This window comes from Rissa tridactyla, chromosome Z (genome assembly GCF_028500815.1).
Source record: "Rissa tridactyla isolate bRisTri1 chromosome Z, bRisTri1.patW.cur.20221130, whole genome shotgun sequence".
NCBI lineage: Eukaryota > Metazoa > Chordata > Aves > Charadriiformes > Laridae > Rissa > Rissa tridactyla.
In genome coordinates this window covers 42,330,753-42,347,452 of record NC_071497.1, presented here as the reverse complement: position 1 = coordinate 42,347,452, position 16,700 = coordinate 42,330,753, and the positions used below count along the sequence as shown (strand labels likewise).

Below are 16,700 nucleotides of genomic sequence, written 5' to 3'. Positions count from 1 at the left end.
CTCGGGAGTTCAATCACCCTCCACAACATTAGTATTATTTATTTATATATGTACACGACAGAAATGAGATGAAGTGGCTCCCTTTTCCTTAGCATTTACTACAGTCTGTGTCACTTGTTATGCAGTCAAATCCACAGGAACTGATTTTTGTACAAAAGTGTAATTCAAATTCTGTCAGTATGGCTGTGTGCTGATCTGAAAAAACAACCATTTCTGTACCAGATTGTGGGCCTTGGTGTGAATGAAAACCCAAGGTAAAGTAGTTCCCCAACATGCTGTCATTACACACATTCAGCGTGTGTAATGACTCGCTACCAACAACAGCGGCCACTCAGAGGGTTGCAGAAGAGGGAACGGCCTGTCGGAGTTCAGAGAAGAGGAACCGTATGGACTTCATATACATCCCACCCTGGGTATGCATCTACCATCCAACAGCAGGGAGAGGCTGACCCATACCCGCCTCCCTTTCACAGCATTGCTTCGCTCTGGAAAGGAGACACTGATGTGCAGACCCAGTGTGGGGATGTGACTGAGGTATTGCAAGAGTATTTGGAAAGGAAACTGTTTACTACCTGAGGAAACACGATAGTGTCACTCCATTTTGAAGCAGGCATTCAATTCCCCAGGCTTAGTGAAAAAATGGACTTCAGCTCATGAATCACAATAGAAATTTTACTGACTGAAGAACACGAACGTGAGAGCTGAGTGACTCCAAATAATTATCCTGTTCAGCCTCAGCTCGTTCTGTTGGATGGTCACTTAGTCCTCAGGTGACAAAGAGTATGGAGCATCCCTCTTCTCAGTCCAAGTCTAAAATGCACAGTTCTTTTGTCCAATGAGAGCAGAAAATTTGGCTAACCTTGCTGATATCTTCTTCCATCCCTAAGAGTAGCTTTCCAGTCAATAACTCCTGTCAGCCACTCTGTTCCTGTGCTGCTTGGAAAACATCAGCTCCATTCTTTACTTTCCTTCTTCCTATTCCACTAAACCGAAGAGAAAGCTATGACAGGAAACACATCAGGAAAGCTCCTTATACCTTTTCCAGTGACGACTTCTTCTTTCCATACAGGAGAAAAGATCAGGCCTCCAAAAACATGCTTCCAAATTCAAAGTGTTGACGAGTTCTAGAGGAGACAGATCCTTTTTCTGCTAGAGAAACATGGGGATGCTCATTAGGGAGATGTGAACTCAAACACAGAAGGAAATCCGTGAAATGCTGTAAGGGACCTGGTAAAACTCGGTTTCGAATTTTGTCTGCAGGCAGCAAGTTTTGAAATCTTTGGGTTTTTGTGAAGTCCTTTATTTAATTTGCAACCATTAATTAAAGAATTGTCCCACACACATCTGTGGTCCTTCTTTTATAAAAAAATCCAATGTACAGAGAAGATAAAGGGAAGGAGGAAATGAAGAGTTACCAAAGTGTCATTGTTTATAGATAGAGAACAGATTAAAAGGTGAATATATATTATGGGAATAAAGCACCAGCAAACACTTAAATTCTGAATTATTATGACAAGCATTTATTTTGTGGATATTTCTGTGTTACGGTGGACTTAGGGGATCCCATGCTGAACTAATGGTACAATGATAAGGTCTCAGGATGCAACGGTCATCATCTGCTAAGATAACGTAAGAGCAACAGAACAAATTCAGCACAGATGTAAGCAGACATTCAGAGCTGTAAATCTCAGTTTTCCAGAGCTGTGCCTTATTATATCAGGACTTAATTTTGATAGCAACCAAGTGATTATAACTCTTGGTGGAATAAATATGTAGAAACTTTGCAGAAGCTAAACCTGATTTTGAAGCTTTGCTCTCTTATCTTCTTATAGTACCTGCAGTACAATAATACTACTTTACTGCAAAATATATTTTATTTTAATGTATTTGTTTATATCTTTAGTCTTATAGCAATTAAAAATTAGTTCAATACTGGCATTCTAGTCACACAGCATTTGTGCATCTTCTGTCCCCTTGGAAAGTAAACATCTAGATATATCTGGAAAGGCAGTGTCTTTCCACTGTCTGAGTCTCTGTATGCACCTGCAATATAAACATTTAATAATAAATTAGAAGTTACAGAGTTGCCATGACAGCAACTGCCTGTTTGCAGCAACTAGCATGGGATCTGTAGCTATTCCTATGTACCCAGGACACAGTACTGCCTGTAGCTTTGTGCAGATTGTTATTCAAGTTAGCACTGAACAAAGTATTACAGGTTAAGGCAATTTGCTCTCTCAATGGTAGTCTTTTAGAGTATGCTTGTTAGCTCATGATTAGTTAGCATGACCTTTACTGCACAGTTCTAGTAGTTTAAGGCAATGTCGTAAGCCAGCTAGAGTTACTTTAAGGATTCGTAAGTTTTAAGATTTACTCGATTATATATACTATAAATATACATGTTATATATTTTAAAAAGTTATTAATTGCTTGTGTGTGTAATATAAACATGGTTCCTATAGATAGGGGGTTAACTTCAAAATAGAGAAGGATGGGAAATTAATTTAGCAGAAATTATGATATAATAATGAGAGACACAGAGGCAATGCCAGTGAATTTATGATTAGTGAGTGAAAATTAAATCATGAGTGACATGCACAGTGGTCCTCAATAAATTAAATTATCAGCATTGCTTTGCTCCATTGCGTATTTTATCAAATAAAATCTTACCTTCTGTGCCTTTGCCTTTTTATTAGAATTTTCTTCCTAGACCCTGGGGCAGCTCAGTTTAATAAAATAAAAACTACTTGATTACTCTGCCAGCTTCAAGTCAAAATGCTAGTCTTTACTTTTATATCAGGGTAGATTTGCAAAGTGTTAACATTTGTTATGGTTAACTACAGAAGGAAAAAGTGCTATAAACTTTGAGGTCATGCAGCTGCACAAACCGTTATACCAGTGTAAGCTTTTACTTGTGTGCTTTTGTCCTTAGTCCTGTATTTTATCCAGTGACTGTTTAACGTAAAACACAGAAACAACCTTGAATGGAGGAGAAGAGAGAACTAAGGGCTCCCTCTTACTAAGCAAATACCCAGCTTGTTAGCAGGCGAGCAGTTCAGGAGCTTTCAAGTAAGAGTGCAAGGGGCCCCTGGGATTTGAGCAGCACCTAAACAAGAGTCTTCAGGTTCAATGTTTTGAATGTGCATACTGGAGCTCTGCTTGACTTCCCTTTTCAGCATGTTGACTCCGCATGATACTGTGCAAAGCTACTCAAGCTAGTGACACGTGACCTAATGTCTCTGCCTTTCTGTACAATCGCCAGTATATGGCAAGCTCAGCATCTCTAACGCTGTGCAGTGTATTGTGCTGTAAACACATAGTCTAAAATTTTTATTGAACTTAGCTTGCATTTCCTGAAAAGCGAAAATGCATCAACTTACCAAGTTTCATTTTCTCAAAGATTTAACATCCCCACAGATAATATATATGCAAAAATAGCCCCCTTCTTTCCCACTGAAGGCTGTTCACAAGTTGCTATTGATTATGGCTGCAAACTTGAACATATTCAACTGCATTTTTGGCTGTGATCTGGAAACATTGTCTGTGATGTCATTTCCCAGTGCCAAACTTTAAAATCAACCCATCATTGCCACATAGTGAGCTAAGTCACCTCTTACCTTGAAAATCCTGATTCCGGCAGGATCCAATGGCAAAAACTGGCAGCAACAAATCACTACCCATAGAAGATGAGTCTGTCTTCCCAACAGCTCCTCATTCAAATCATCCCCACAAGCAGCAAGTTCTCTTATGAGCTCTGCCAGGTGAAACACCATGTCTGTTAAGCAGTGTGCCTATGAAAAATATGAAATTCTCAAGGATCATTATCACATGTATTCATATCATAAAAAACCTAAAAAAAAACCTCTTACACACAGCTGCATCTCCTGCATGCCATTCAAATATGACTACATCAATTTGCTTAAAGCAAGCGTAGGCGTTCCAGGGATTTCTCAAAGCATTGCACTTTCCCTACAAAATATGCTTGTGTAGCCTATTTCGTTGACTGAATCCTTAAAATGGAGCTTGTGGGAATGACAGCAAACTTCTCCCAAGCTAAAATTATATCACTGGGACTGCTAACCTATTCAAAAACCCAGGGGAACTGGGTCTTATCTGTCACCTACAAAGCCGATCCCCACCCTACATGACCAGTGAAGTCCAATGGGAAATATCTACTGTCCTTGAGAAGTGAGATAACCAGGTCCTCTATCAAAATGACAAATTGTCAAATATTGTTGAAAGAATATCACAGACTAAAAAAAGCTCGTGTGTCAAGCAGACTTACCGAATGACACCCACTTTCCAGTTTTCTTCCTTTTGGTAAGACTGCTGAAAGCTCAAACTCTTGCAATATCACCATAATCACGCATATCCCCCAGTCATGCTTTTCACACATGCATACACCAAAATAGTCTCAGGAATGTTACCAGGAAGCCCACGACTAAAGAACTTTTTTCTTATGATCCTTAGAAATAAACAGGTCTCTTTGGTGATACTTCTAGATATTTTTGCAACCATTATCGCATGGTACTGGTGGCAAACATATTTCACCTGGCGAGTAAATGAGATGACACACAGAATTCTTTCACTGTTAATGTGCAGGTTGCAGAGAGTCATTATGGTCACTTCTTTCCTGCCAAAATTTTCAGCTTCCACATTATCACCATCCTATACTTACATATGATTGACGGTCTCTTCTTAACTGTGAACACCAGAGAGGCTGTGAATTGCAAATTAGTTTTGGGACAGAGATCCAAGTGTTTTGTCTGCCTCATCAAATTTAGCCACAGAAACTTTGTATCAAAGAAGCACAAGGCTTGTAAACTAAGCAAAACGTGTGCCAGGCAGTGAGAATTCCAATTATACCTATTGTTCTCAAAGATAAAAAAAAACTCAAAACATGAAGAATCTGATAAATCATACAACAATTAATTAAATTTTATTAGCAAGGGTTGAACGACTTGAGTTATTCTTAACACTATTCTCAAAGCATGCTTATTAAGGATATTGTAATTTTCTTTCTTTCAAATATTCAGACACTTCATATTGTCAATGCAGATGGTGAATCAGGTTTAGAATTCAAACAGTTCCTCTTAACTGATGGTCTTCTTATAATTTTAGTGTAATTCCAGAAAATCTCCCCAAACTTGCAACATCCGAAAGTTAAATGCTGTATGTTTTACATATATTATATGCATGTTATAACATTATAAACAAATGTATTTGTTTTGTGTTTATTACTTCTTTGTAAATTATGAATACATCATAAGAGTCTAACTCATGAGAATAAAACCTATAATTCATTGATAAGTTGAGGAAAATTATCTTTTAACATTTCCAGCTGTTAGTAGTAAGAGTTAGAATCAGTTAGGTCATTTAAGACATGTAATGTGTATATTATGGAATTATGTGTTGAGCAGTATGTCCTCTTCTGGAAGTTGCAATGTACATTTTTTTTGGAAAAGGTATCATTTCACAACTCTTGTGAATTCATCGAATAGTATATAATCTGAACACATTTTAAAAAATTTGTTTTTCACATTATATTCTTCCACATTTCAAAACTTTTTGTTTTAAAATTCTTTGACCTGTGTCATGTAGAAGATTCAGGTTAAACTTTAATTAACCTTCCTTGCATTCAAGTCTATAATTTACTGGAGACATATTAAATTAGGGCAAAATTTACTCTTGAGTCGTATGAAAGCAATGCTGAATTTTGGTCTTTAATCTAGGTGCTTTGGGGGTTTTTCCCTCCACACTGGTGCTGACGTGATGGACTGATTGCCCAGAACAGGCATCGGGTGTAATGGAGATGCCGTGCACACTCCATCAGCCTGCCCGAGACACACTCCTCCAAGTGCTAATGAAAGGATTTTCACAAACAGTTGATCCAAAATGCCACTTCGAGTTCAAAAAGGCAACAGCTTTATTTTGATGAAAAATATACATATATTTCCCTTATTAAAGCTGGCACAGTGTTTTTTATATGTCACTCATCACCCTAGTATCTCAACACCTCTAAAATATTTTGAAATATAAATTCTATCTCCACTACATCTACTCTTTTCCCTTCCAAAACATGGAGTAAGTAGCTTGACTGGTAAGAGTAAATAGCCTGACTGGTTCACAGCTCAGTTCCTAAGTGTGGGAAATGTGGTGAACGTGCTGAAGAAAGCTGAGACAAAGAATTATGCTTGTTTTTTAAAACTAATTCTGAATGCAATCAACTTGATTTTGAAATAAAATTACCTTTTATGATATCCTCAGTCCAGTTCTGAGATCTTGGTCCCCAGATGCAGTAACTGGAGGGCAGTTAGGAATGGGGGAGACGACTTTGTCACACTTTTATGCCAAGTTACTTCAGGTTCAGTTTCAATCAGTGCCTACTCAGACAGGTATGTATGTCACCTAAATACTGAGAGAGTGCTTACTGGCCTAAAAGACACAGAGGGTTATACATAAATCCTCCTGGCAGGTTCTCTCGCTTATGTCCTCACCATCCCTACAAAAGGTTTCTTGTGGATTTTGAATCTAGTAATGCAGGGAGATGAACCTCATGTGACTGCGGATGTGAGCCCTCCATCATATTTATTTTTGGTGTTGTCTGGAAAAATTGCACAGGCTGCAGCAAAAGATGTCAGTGTATTCCTGTGGCTTCTTGTGGATGTGACGGACACAGCTGGTGACGTGCAGGGGCGCAGCTGGCAGGAGGGTGAAGGCTGCCAGCAGAGCTGAAGGGCCAGCAGCCGCGTCAGGCACCCTCTGAGCCCAGGTAGCCCCAGGGGCTGACAGCTGGCAGCTGGCTCTGAAAACTGGACTTTGCAGGCTTTCCTCATCTTCTTGCTTAGAAAAGGGGAGATACACACAGCATGCTCAAGAGGTCTCCAGGTAATGAGTGAAACTCATTTTGATACTGAGCAACCCATATACTTCATGACTGCAATTGTGTTCCTTTCTGACATACATGGAGCTGGGGAAGTTACAGCATCACGGGCCATTCCCTGCAGCTGTTCTCCAGTTACATGTCAGAAGCTTTTCAGCCTCTCTGTCAGATTATAAAATATTCTCTAGACCCTCATTTGCTTATATTTAGTCCTATCCTGCAGCACTTCTTGTGTTCCTGAACCTTTTCTTTCAGTTTGCTAGTGTCAAGCCACTTCATATTATTAACAGTCATAGGCCTGCAGGAAAATATTAAATTATGCATATGTTTACTTACGTTGTTTTTTCACATTACATTTGAAGATCACAGAGTGAATAGGAGTTTTTGGTGATGATTCACTCCATTCAGCTTCCCTTTTGTGTGCAAGCTGGAAGGGTTCACAATGAGCTGATCTCTCCACAGACCATAATGAAACCCACACTGTCAGGGGCAAAAAATAATTTTCTTGTGTTGATTGGGAAAGGTTTCCTGAAAACAAGACTTTTCAGTCTCTTTATCCCATATGTGAATGGCTGTATTAGGATTTTATCAAGACAAACTGGTATTAAAGCATGAGGCCAAATTAAGACAACTAACCACTGGTGTTCACGTGGAGCGGGTATTTTTTTGCACTGAATGATAAGAATCACTGCAGCTGAAATAACATACCAGATAAAAGAAATAATCCTTTTAGGAAAGTATAGGTTAGATTAGATCACAACACTCTTGATGTGAGAGTAAAGCCATAGAAGAACTACCATATTTAGCAATTATATCAATGATATTCTTACAGGTGATGAGCTGGTAGCAATAGCCACTGAATCCACATAAAATTTGATCCTAAGATCAGGTGCCCATTTTTTATCTTCATATTTGCTTCCAAAAGGTAACTTCAGGTGAGGGATATCTTTGGAAACCCAACAGTGGAAATGTTCTATGTGTCTAGCTAAGATAAAATACAGCACTTGAGGTTCATTTTTATCTTCTTTGTTATCTTTTGTCCTTACTCTGTAATATTTTAAAATGTGCAACTGAGGAAAGATTACCAGGCAGTGTATATTTTTTTTCCTACTTCTCCTGGAGCTTCAGGGACATCTGCACAGCCAATTTGCTTTACAGGCTTCCACATACAGTATACTTAACACATTGATTTTGAAGATTTCAGAAACCGCTTGCAGATGAGTCTCCATTTACATTAATCAAAATACTGACAAAGTAGAACACTGGCTCCAGCTGTTAGCTGCAGAAGCAACTAAAGTAGAAAAGACTTCCCTTGGAAGAGGATAAAGCTTAGCCACAACAAGGCCACCCCATCACTCTGAATCATGCAGGAAAAATCTCCGGTTTTAATATCAAGCAGCATACCAGGTGGTACTACTGTTAACTCATTTTCCTAAACAATGTGTGGCATTGGGAAAAAAACCCAGCAAGCCAAGAACTTGCTGGTAAGACCACCTATGAAAGTCATGAAAATAAATTAAAAAAAGACTGACGTATGCCAGCTTCCTAGGCTTTTAAATTCAGTTTCACACATACCTGCTTTTATACCACCTACTCCACTGTGCTTCCTTACTCATGCTCACTTTTGTTTCCTTTTATAACATTTATAAACATTTATAGCATTTGTTACTTACATACCACTGCTAGAGTGGGGGTGCGTGGGAGATCCTTGCTGCCATCACACCGTTCATGCCGCCTCTCTGTTAAACCCTTTTCCCCTATCCTTTGTGCCTCTTGTTTCTTTAGGTGATAACTCTCTGGAATACAGGATGCTTCTTCCTCTGTGTTGGTACAGCTTTTAGCTCAACTTGGTTTTAGGCACTATTGTCACAAACATAATAATTAATAGTGCAAGGCAAGCCCTATGTTCAAAGGACTTTGAAAGGAGCCAACATCCATTTCAAACAATGCCCAAAATTGTGCACATCCTCAATCAAATACATCTTTGACTTAAATCGTCAAATATAATCTTCACCTAACAGCTTAATTTGCTGTGGCAACGAAGTGCCATACCCACTTGTAGTGCTGCTGCTTGTGGATCTAAAGAACAGCTCATTTTTTAACACAAGCTCATATTGTTCTTGAACAGCACCTAGTAGTATAATTGAAAAAGATAATCTATGCACTAGCTTTGATCTGCTTAGGCTCTGCAGGATGGATAAAATGCTAGTTATCAGATAATACTGGTTACTAGATAACTGGGATAGTAATTAGTCACTCCAGAATGCAATCTTCATGTCTTTTATTTCTTTGTGGTCATCAATCAAAACTTGATCTGTGATTACAGTTTGTGAATTGTAAGCAGTCTAGACTCAAGTTCTCAGACTGAATTTTGCCCTCTTCTCCATGTTTCAGGTATTCCTTCTGTAGAGCAGTTGCTCCAAATAATTGCCACTGCTGTCATGTTTGGCACCGAAATAAGGTTTGTCACCAAAATGTGGTACTAGTGACAATTTTTTAAAAAAACTATTTAGTAGTTACATTCAGTATGTTTGACTTTTAGAACTTGTCTTAAGCCTGATTGTTAAAGGTTTAAAATATTAACACCACTGAAATATTGCCCAATTAAGCTGTTATTAAAACACCCCTTTATGTAATATTTAGATTTTTTGTGAAAGTTACAACAATATTTTTACACTAATCTTTTCTTTTTAATAACAAATAAACTTCACTACCAGAATCACAAGCAGGTACCCACTCTGCTCATGTTTAAGGCCAAATAAAGCAAGCCTTAAATATTCATGTGCATCAGGCTATCCGCTGTTCACTTGACAACAGCAATTCAGAGTGGTTTATTGTAAATAGGAAGGATGATGATGATGTGTCATGCTGTATGCATTTGGACAGCAACAGGAAATGCTTTGTCAGAGAATAGCTCTTACTTCAGCAAGTAAATACGTTTGAGGTAAATATGGAGCAAGAGAGGTTGATTTACGCTCATGATGAGGTTCTGGTTTAGTTTTTTTAGGCTAGAACAATGCATTCTCCCGGTTACTGGAAAAGGCTGCCATGTATACAAGTAAAACAAGAACAGCCAACAACATTGACAATCGACAGATCTTTTAAAAAGCGCAGTTGATTTCAAGAACTTTGTACATCACTATGGCATCAGTAGGAATCTTGACCCATATTGTGCACGGAAAAGAAAAAAAACCACTAAGGCTGCTGTAGGGCAGCTTTTGCTTAAACTACAGCATTCCTGTTCAGAAAAAAAATGCATTGATTTTCCAGTATTTGTGAAGTAATGTGTATTTTCATGGTCATTCCCTCTTTTTTATGTATATCAGATCTTCTCAAACAGAACACTGGTTTCATCTGGATTCAGAGCACATACTTAAGCCTACCCAAAGTGGTACACTGATTTCAGACTCAGCCTTTCCTTGATTTCTGCAGATAGCCCTAGCCAGAAACTCCTTCCTACATACAGGTAGTGTGGCTGTGATCCTCAAAGAGAGGACCCTGTATGGGATCTGGCTGGGTCAGAAATATTTTCTAATATCTTCCTACCAGTACTAGCACATTCCAATCATTTTGGATAGACTGAGATTTCTAGCGGTTTTTGACATTTTAAAAACCATCTCAGTCAGACCTGCTTTGAGTAAGTTTGATTCACAACAGCAAGTAGGCATCCAAATGTCATATAGGCTCCCAAGTCCAATGTTTGGAAGCCTCCAAAACCTTAAAATTTCTACTCAATTGTGATTTGAGCTTCCAGCTACCTAAATTTCTGCCAGTTAGTCTTTAAGACATCTATAGGTTTACACAGCAACAGATGCAGAGGTCCTCACCAGTGAACAACACAAGCCAGGTCTGGAACCAGCACTTTACAGCTAACAGAGGTGGAGGCTAAGCTACGTCACCCTGGCACTGAAGCGATATAAGGCAGATAGATTGCTCTCAGGGTCCAAAATTCATTGCTGCACTGCCTTGTGCAGATATGCCTACCTTTTCTTCTAGGAGACATTCACAAAACTAAACCAAATCCTTTTCCTCAGAAGGATTCTCAAACTATGTTCCCAAATTCCATGCCTCGCATACCCTGTCAGTGGGGACAGGAGGTCTGCACAACAGATGATCTCTGTGTTTCTTTCCCTGTCATCCAAGCGTACAGCATCTGCTTGGGGGGAGGCAGCTTTGTTTGCAGATTTCCCTAGTTAGCAAGGGAATGAATAATAATAATAATCCCATGCAGCAATACAGGTTAGGGGTTGGTGTGCTGGAAAGCAGCTCTGCAGAGAGGGACCTGGGAGTCCTGGTGGACAACAAGTTGTCCATGAACCAGCAATGTGCCTTTGTGGCTAAGAAGGCCAATGGTCTCCTGGAGTTCATTAAAAAGAGTGTGGCCAGCAGGTGGAGGGAGGTCATCCTCCCCCTCTACTCTGCCCTGGTGAGGCCGCATCTGGAGTGCTGTGTCCAGTTCTGGGCTCCCCAGTTCAAGAAGGACAGGGAAGTACTGGAAAGAGTCCAGTGGAAGGCTGCAAAGATGATCAAGGGACTGGAGCACCTCTCTTAGGAGGAAAGGCTCAGAGAGCTGGGTCTGTTTAGCCTGGAGAAGGGAAGACTGAGAGATGGCTGCTAAGAAGATGGGGTCAGACTCTTTTCAGTGGTGCCTGGTGAGAGGACAAAGGGCAACAGGCACAAGCCAGAACACAGGAAATTCCATCTCAACATGAGGAAAGACTTCTTTACTTTGAGGGTGGCAGAGCGCTGGAACAGGCTGCCCAGAGAGGTGGTGGAGTCTCCTTCTCTGGAGATACTCAAAACCTGCCTGCGTTTCTGTCCAGCCTGCTCTAGGTGAACCTGCTTTGGCAGGGGGTTGGACTAGATGATCTCCGAAGGTCCCCTCCAACCCCTGCCATTATTCTGTGGTTCTGTGAATCCTAATTTCCCACCTCGCTAGAAAATGCAATTGGGAGTTCTGGGGGAAGACTCTCACAATTTCTCCTCTTGGCGTTTTTCCTCTTTGCACAAATAATTAGACGTTCATGGGGCTAAAAAGAAGGTGGTGACTTTGCCCAGCTGTGGTTAAGTGCCAGGTTTGAATCCCTATTCCAACGAATGCTTAATTATTCTTCTGATGCCAGACACGCTGCGGGGGGTTTCCCATTCCCGCCCCGCTCGCTCCTCACGCGAGCTTCTATAAGGAGCCTGGGCACCTGCGGACGGGGAGTTTAGTAAAGTGCGAGGCTCACAAAACCGAACTTCACCGAGATAAACCAGCTACTTCAAAGACCCCTCCGGTGGCGCCCGGGAGGGTTCCGTGGGCAGGGGGGGCTGCGCCACCAGCTCGCCGCTGAACGGCTGAAGCACCTAACTGAATTTGCGATGCAAACATAAACGCTTTTATTTATACGCTGAGCTCAACATTGGGGATCTTTTTTAACGCGGGGCGCCTGAGGGCGGAGCCGGCGGGGCCTGGAGCGGGCGTGGCGTGGCGGTGAGGGGGCGGTGCCGGCGGATGAGGTCATCACCGGGCGCCGCGGGCCGGGGCCGGAGGGCGGCGGGGGCTCGGCCGGCAGGTAAAGCCCCCGCCGCGGCGGGGCTGGAACGGGAGGGGGCTGGTAGCGACTGCTTGTCCCGCCCGCCCCCTCCCTCCCTGTCACCCTGTGGCACCTCGGCGGCCGCTGTAAGCGCTCGCTGTAAGCGCTCCTTCCCCGCCGCCCCTGGCCCCGCGCCTCCGGCCTGGGGCGCCGAGGAGGCCTGAGAGGGAGCCGGGCGCCCCGCGGGGGGCCGGGCCGCGCTCTGCCGGGCCCGCGGGCTTCTCTCGCCCGCCTCCGCCTCGGTGGCGGACGCTCCTGGGAGTTACGGAGTTACCGTCCCTGCCTTGCCTTGTCCAGGGAGCCGCGGCAGCTGGAGGGTGGCCAGCGGCGGGGCGGTCAGGATGCCGAACAGTAGGGGATGCGCAGCCAGGAGTCCCTGCTGGCTTTTCCCATGCCGCTTCTGCAGCTTGAATCGGTGCCATTCTCGTAGGACTCTAGTTCTAAGTAAAATTTCCTGAAAGAACTTGAAATGTAATTCTGTTCGAGCTTCTCAAAGCTGATTGACAAGGTTTTCTGCTTATTGGCAGCTTTTAACACTTGGAAGCATATAGGTGAAGCTCTTATCTCAATAAATGGAATTTTGTAATTCATCTGAGGATTTCGGCTTAGTTGCATGTTAGGTCCTTATTCAGGATAACGTCTAGTTTTGCAAAGGTCAAGTTGAGTAACTGAGTTGGCTTGCCAGTGTTAAGATTGGAAATAGATGACTGCTTTTCTGATTCTAGCCTTAGGGAAATAGTTCTTCCACATTGTAGGTGGTATTTATAAGTGACAGCTGCGTTGAGTTAAAAGCAGTCGTTCTATTTCAGCATAGATTTGATTTGGACACTTTCACGTATGAATATCTTCTCTACTTGCAAGCCCCATCTCCTGAAAATCAGATACACACGCCCCACTTCCTTGTGTGTATCGAGTGGAATAAAATCCAAGATAATTTTCCTCCTCTTTGATGCTGTTCAGCATCTCCACAGACTCACTGAAGTTGAAGGGGGCCACTAAAGATCATCTAGTCCAATGCCCCAGCTTAAGCAGGCTGAGGTATAGCAGGTTGCCTAGGACCATGTCCGCCTTGAAATAATTTTCTAAAATAAAAAATTGAAAATCCATCCTTACACAAATATGTTTTCTGTAACGTAGTAATTGTAGATTTGTGGTCAGGGCCTTGTAAAATGTTTAACTGCATATATTTGGGCTCTGTTTAATGACTTTGGGTACTTGGTCACTAATACAAAAAACCACCAGTGAACTAAAGAGAGTTTATGGGAAATATCAGGATGCTCTTCGTAGCTTTTTTTACTGATAGTAAGTTATGGTTCTGTCTCAATCTTTGTTTAATTATGTGTTTTTCTTTGGGAATGGTTATTTTGAGGGTGGAAGGGGACGTTGATTTTTTGGTGTTTCCCTTATTTCAGCTGAAAGAAGGAATTTTCTATCTTGATTTCCTGTCTTAACTATCAAGCCACTTTCAGTCATTTATCATCAGTCCTGGCTAACCAGGGAGGTCCCAGTTCACTGGAGGTTAGCAAATGTGATGTCCACCTACACAAAGGGCCAGAAGAAGGATCCAGGGAACTACAGGCCTGTCAGTCTACCTCAGTGCCAGGGAAGGTCATGGAGGAGATTATCTTGAGTGCCATCACGCAGCACGTACAGGACAGCCCTGCCCAGTCAGCGTGGGTTTATGAAAGGCAGGTGCTGTGTGACTAACCTGATCTCCTTCTGTGATAAGATGACCCACTTAGTGGATGACGGAAGGGCTGTGGATATTGTCTACCTAGACTTTAGTAAAGTCTTTGACAGTGTTTCTCACAGCATTCTCCTGCAGAAACTGGTTGTCGATGGCTTGGACGGGAGCACTCTTCACTGGTTAAAACACTGGCCGGATGGCCAGGCCTAAAGAGTTGTGGCAAATGGAGTTAAATCCAGTTGGTAGCCAGTCACAAGTGGTGTTCCCCAGGGCTCAGTGTTGGGGCCAGTTCTGTTTAATATCTTTGTCAATGATCTGACGAGGGGATCAAGTGCACACTCAGTAAGTTTGCAGAGGACACCAAGTTGGGTGGGAGTGTTGATCTGCTTGAGGGTAGGATGGCTCTACAGAGGGATTTGGACAGGTTGGGTCGATGGGCCAAGGCCAGTGGTATGACATTCGATAAGGTGAAATGCTAGATTCAGCACTTCGCTCACAACAACTCCATGCAGTGCTACAGGCTTGGGGAAGAGTGACTGGAAAGCTGCCCAGAAAAAAAGGACCTGGGGGTGTTTGACAGCTGCCTGAGTATGAGCCAGCAGTGTGCCCAGGTGGCCAAAAAGGCCAACAGCATCCTGGCCTGGATCAGAAATAGTGTGGCTAGCAGCACTAGGGAAGTGATCATCTCCCTGTACTTGGCACTAGTGAGGTCACACCTCAAGTACTGTGTTCAGTTTTGGGTTCCTCGCTACAAGAAAGACATTGAGGTGCTGGAGCATGTCCAGAGAAGGGGAATGAAACCGGTGAAGGGTCTAGAGCACAAGTCCTCTGAGGAGCATCTGAAGGAACTGGGGTTATTTAGCCTGGAGAAAAGGAGGTTGAGGGGAGACCTTACTGCTCTCTACAACTACCTGAAAGGAGGTTGTGGAGAGTTGGGGGTTGGTCTCTTCTCCCAAGTAACAAGTGATAGGATGAAAGGAGATAGCCTCAAGTTGCACCAGGGGAGGTTTAGATTGGATATTAGGTAAAATTTATTCCCTGAAAGTGTTGTCAAGCATTGGAACAGGCTGCCTGGGGAAGTGGTTGAATCAACATCCCTGTAGGCATGTAAAAGACATGTAGACGTGGTGGTCAGGGACACGGTTTAGTGGTGGACTTGGCAGTGTTAGGTTTACGGTTGGACTCGATGATCTTAAAGGTCTTTTCCAGCCTAGATGATTCTGTGATTCTAAGACTTGTAATTTCAACTCATGGGAAGAAGCTGGTAAAGAAGGTCTTCTGTTATGCTCATTATTTCTCTAGTTTCGAGACTTAAAAGAGGCATCTGGAAAGGCACCAATTGCTTTGTCAAGGGATACTACTAATTGAATTAACTTTCACATCAAAGCCTCATTATGATGTGTGCTGGTTTTCTTGTGACGCGGAGTGAGGTGTGCAAGCTCTTTTGTATGGATTGGTTTACAGTAGTTCAACAGTACCAAATGCTTCTTTTAGTTTATTTAAGCCTTCCTTTCATCTATAGAAGAACTCATTCTGTCCTTAAAAAGGCAGGAGGTGGCTTAGCTATTTGTGTTAAGTGTGTGGAATAAAAAGAAGTTTGTAATTACTGAAAATTATGTATGCATATTACTTGATATTTAAAGAGTAAAATTACTGTTGATGCTGATGTTCAAAACTGACTTCTTGGTAAGATCTTTGTGTCTTACATTGTGTGAAAATTTTCTAAAACTGGATCTGGAAGAAGCTTCCTTGAAAGCAGTTTAAATGGAATTAATTGAATTAATTATAAACCTCTTATAATTATTAAAGAGAGTGTTTATCCAGAAGACTTTTCTTTTTCATTTTGTATTTTTTTAAATGCTAAGTGGAGAGCATTGTAGATTATAGTTTTAACACCTGCATGTTGAAAGCAATTGAGTTAGCTTTTATGTATGGCCGAAGCAAATCATGCTTAACTGGAGTTGAAGAGGAACCAAACACGGCTTTATTTTGCACTGTCTTTTACACGGGGATAAAAAGCTTGCGTTGTTTAAATGTGTAGCATATTGGCCAGTGGCATGTAGGGAAAGTCTGTGGTGCTGAAATACTTCTATACCTTTTGAAGAATATAGTGGGTACATGATATAACCAAGTTTCTGTCTGTGCTTTAGAGATCCTTGCTTGCAGCCCAGAATATTAGCTTACAAGACGAGTTCGGCTACACGTGCCAGGCTGTGGGCTGGTGTGACTGTGCATGGAGATACCCATCACTGTTGACTGCAGCACTGGCAGCTGGGAGAAATGTCTTCAAACAGAGCTATCATAAATTGGTAGGGTTTTTCTGACCATCCTTAGTTTTCTAGGAAACTCAATTTGTGTAAATTTCTATCTAATTGCTTTAATTGGCTAGTGTTCCAGGGAATGAGTTTGTGTACTGTCTGAAAAACAGAAAAGCTAAGATACAAATGGCCTCCATCTTGGGGATTAATGCCTGCTACTCGTATGCATTTGTGTGTGAATAAGTTTGTGCAACTCTGATTTTGCACAATAAAAAATATTAGTATGTTTTTAT

The 16,700-nt window shown here is 41.8% G+C and overlaps 1 protein-coding gene across 9 annotated transcripts in view; it reads left to right on the top strand.

The window, feature by feature from the left end:
• The first annotated feature begins 12,385 nt into the window (after nt 1-12,385).
• Nucleotides 12,386-16,700, top strand: part of AOPEP (aminopeptidase O (putative)) — a 213,204-nt gene continuing 208,889 nt past the window's right edge. For 4 of the 9 annotated variants that reach the window (XR_008463668.1, XR_008463667.1, XR_008463669.1 and 1 more), the window contains exon 1: nt 15,415-16,458. The gene's annotated coding sequence lies outside the window, so the exon portion shown is untranslated. Of the gene's footprint in view, nt 12,442-15,413; nt 16,459-16,700 lie in introns of those variants that run through there. The other 5 variants (XM_054184644.1, XM_054184643.1, XR_008463670.1 and 2 more) reach the window with 5 other exon arrangements.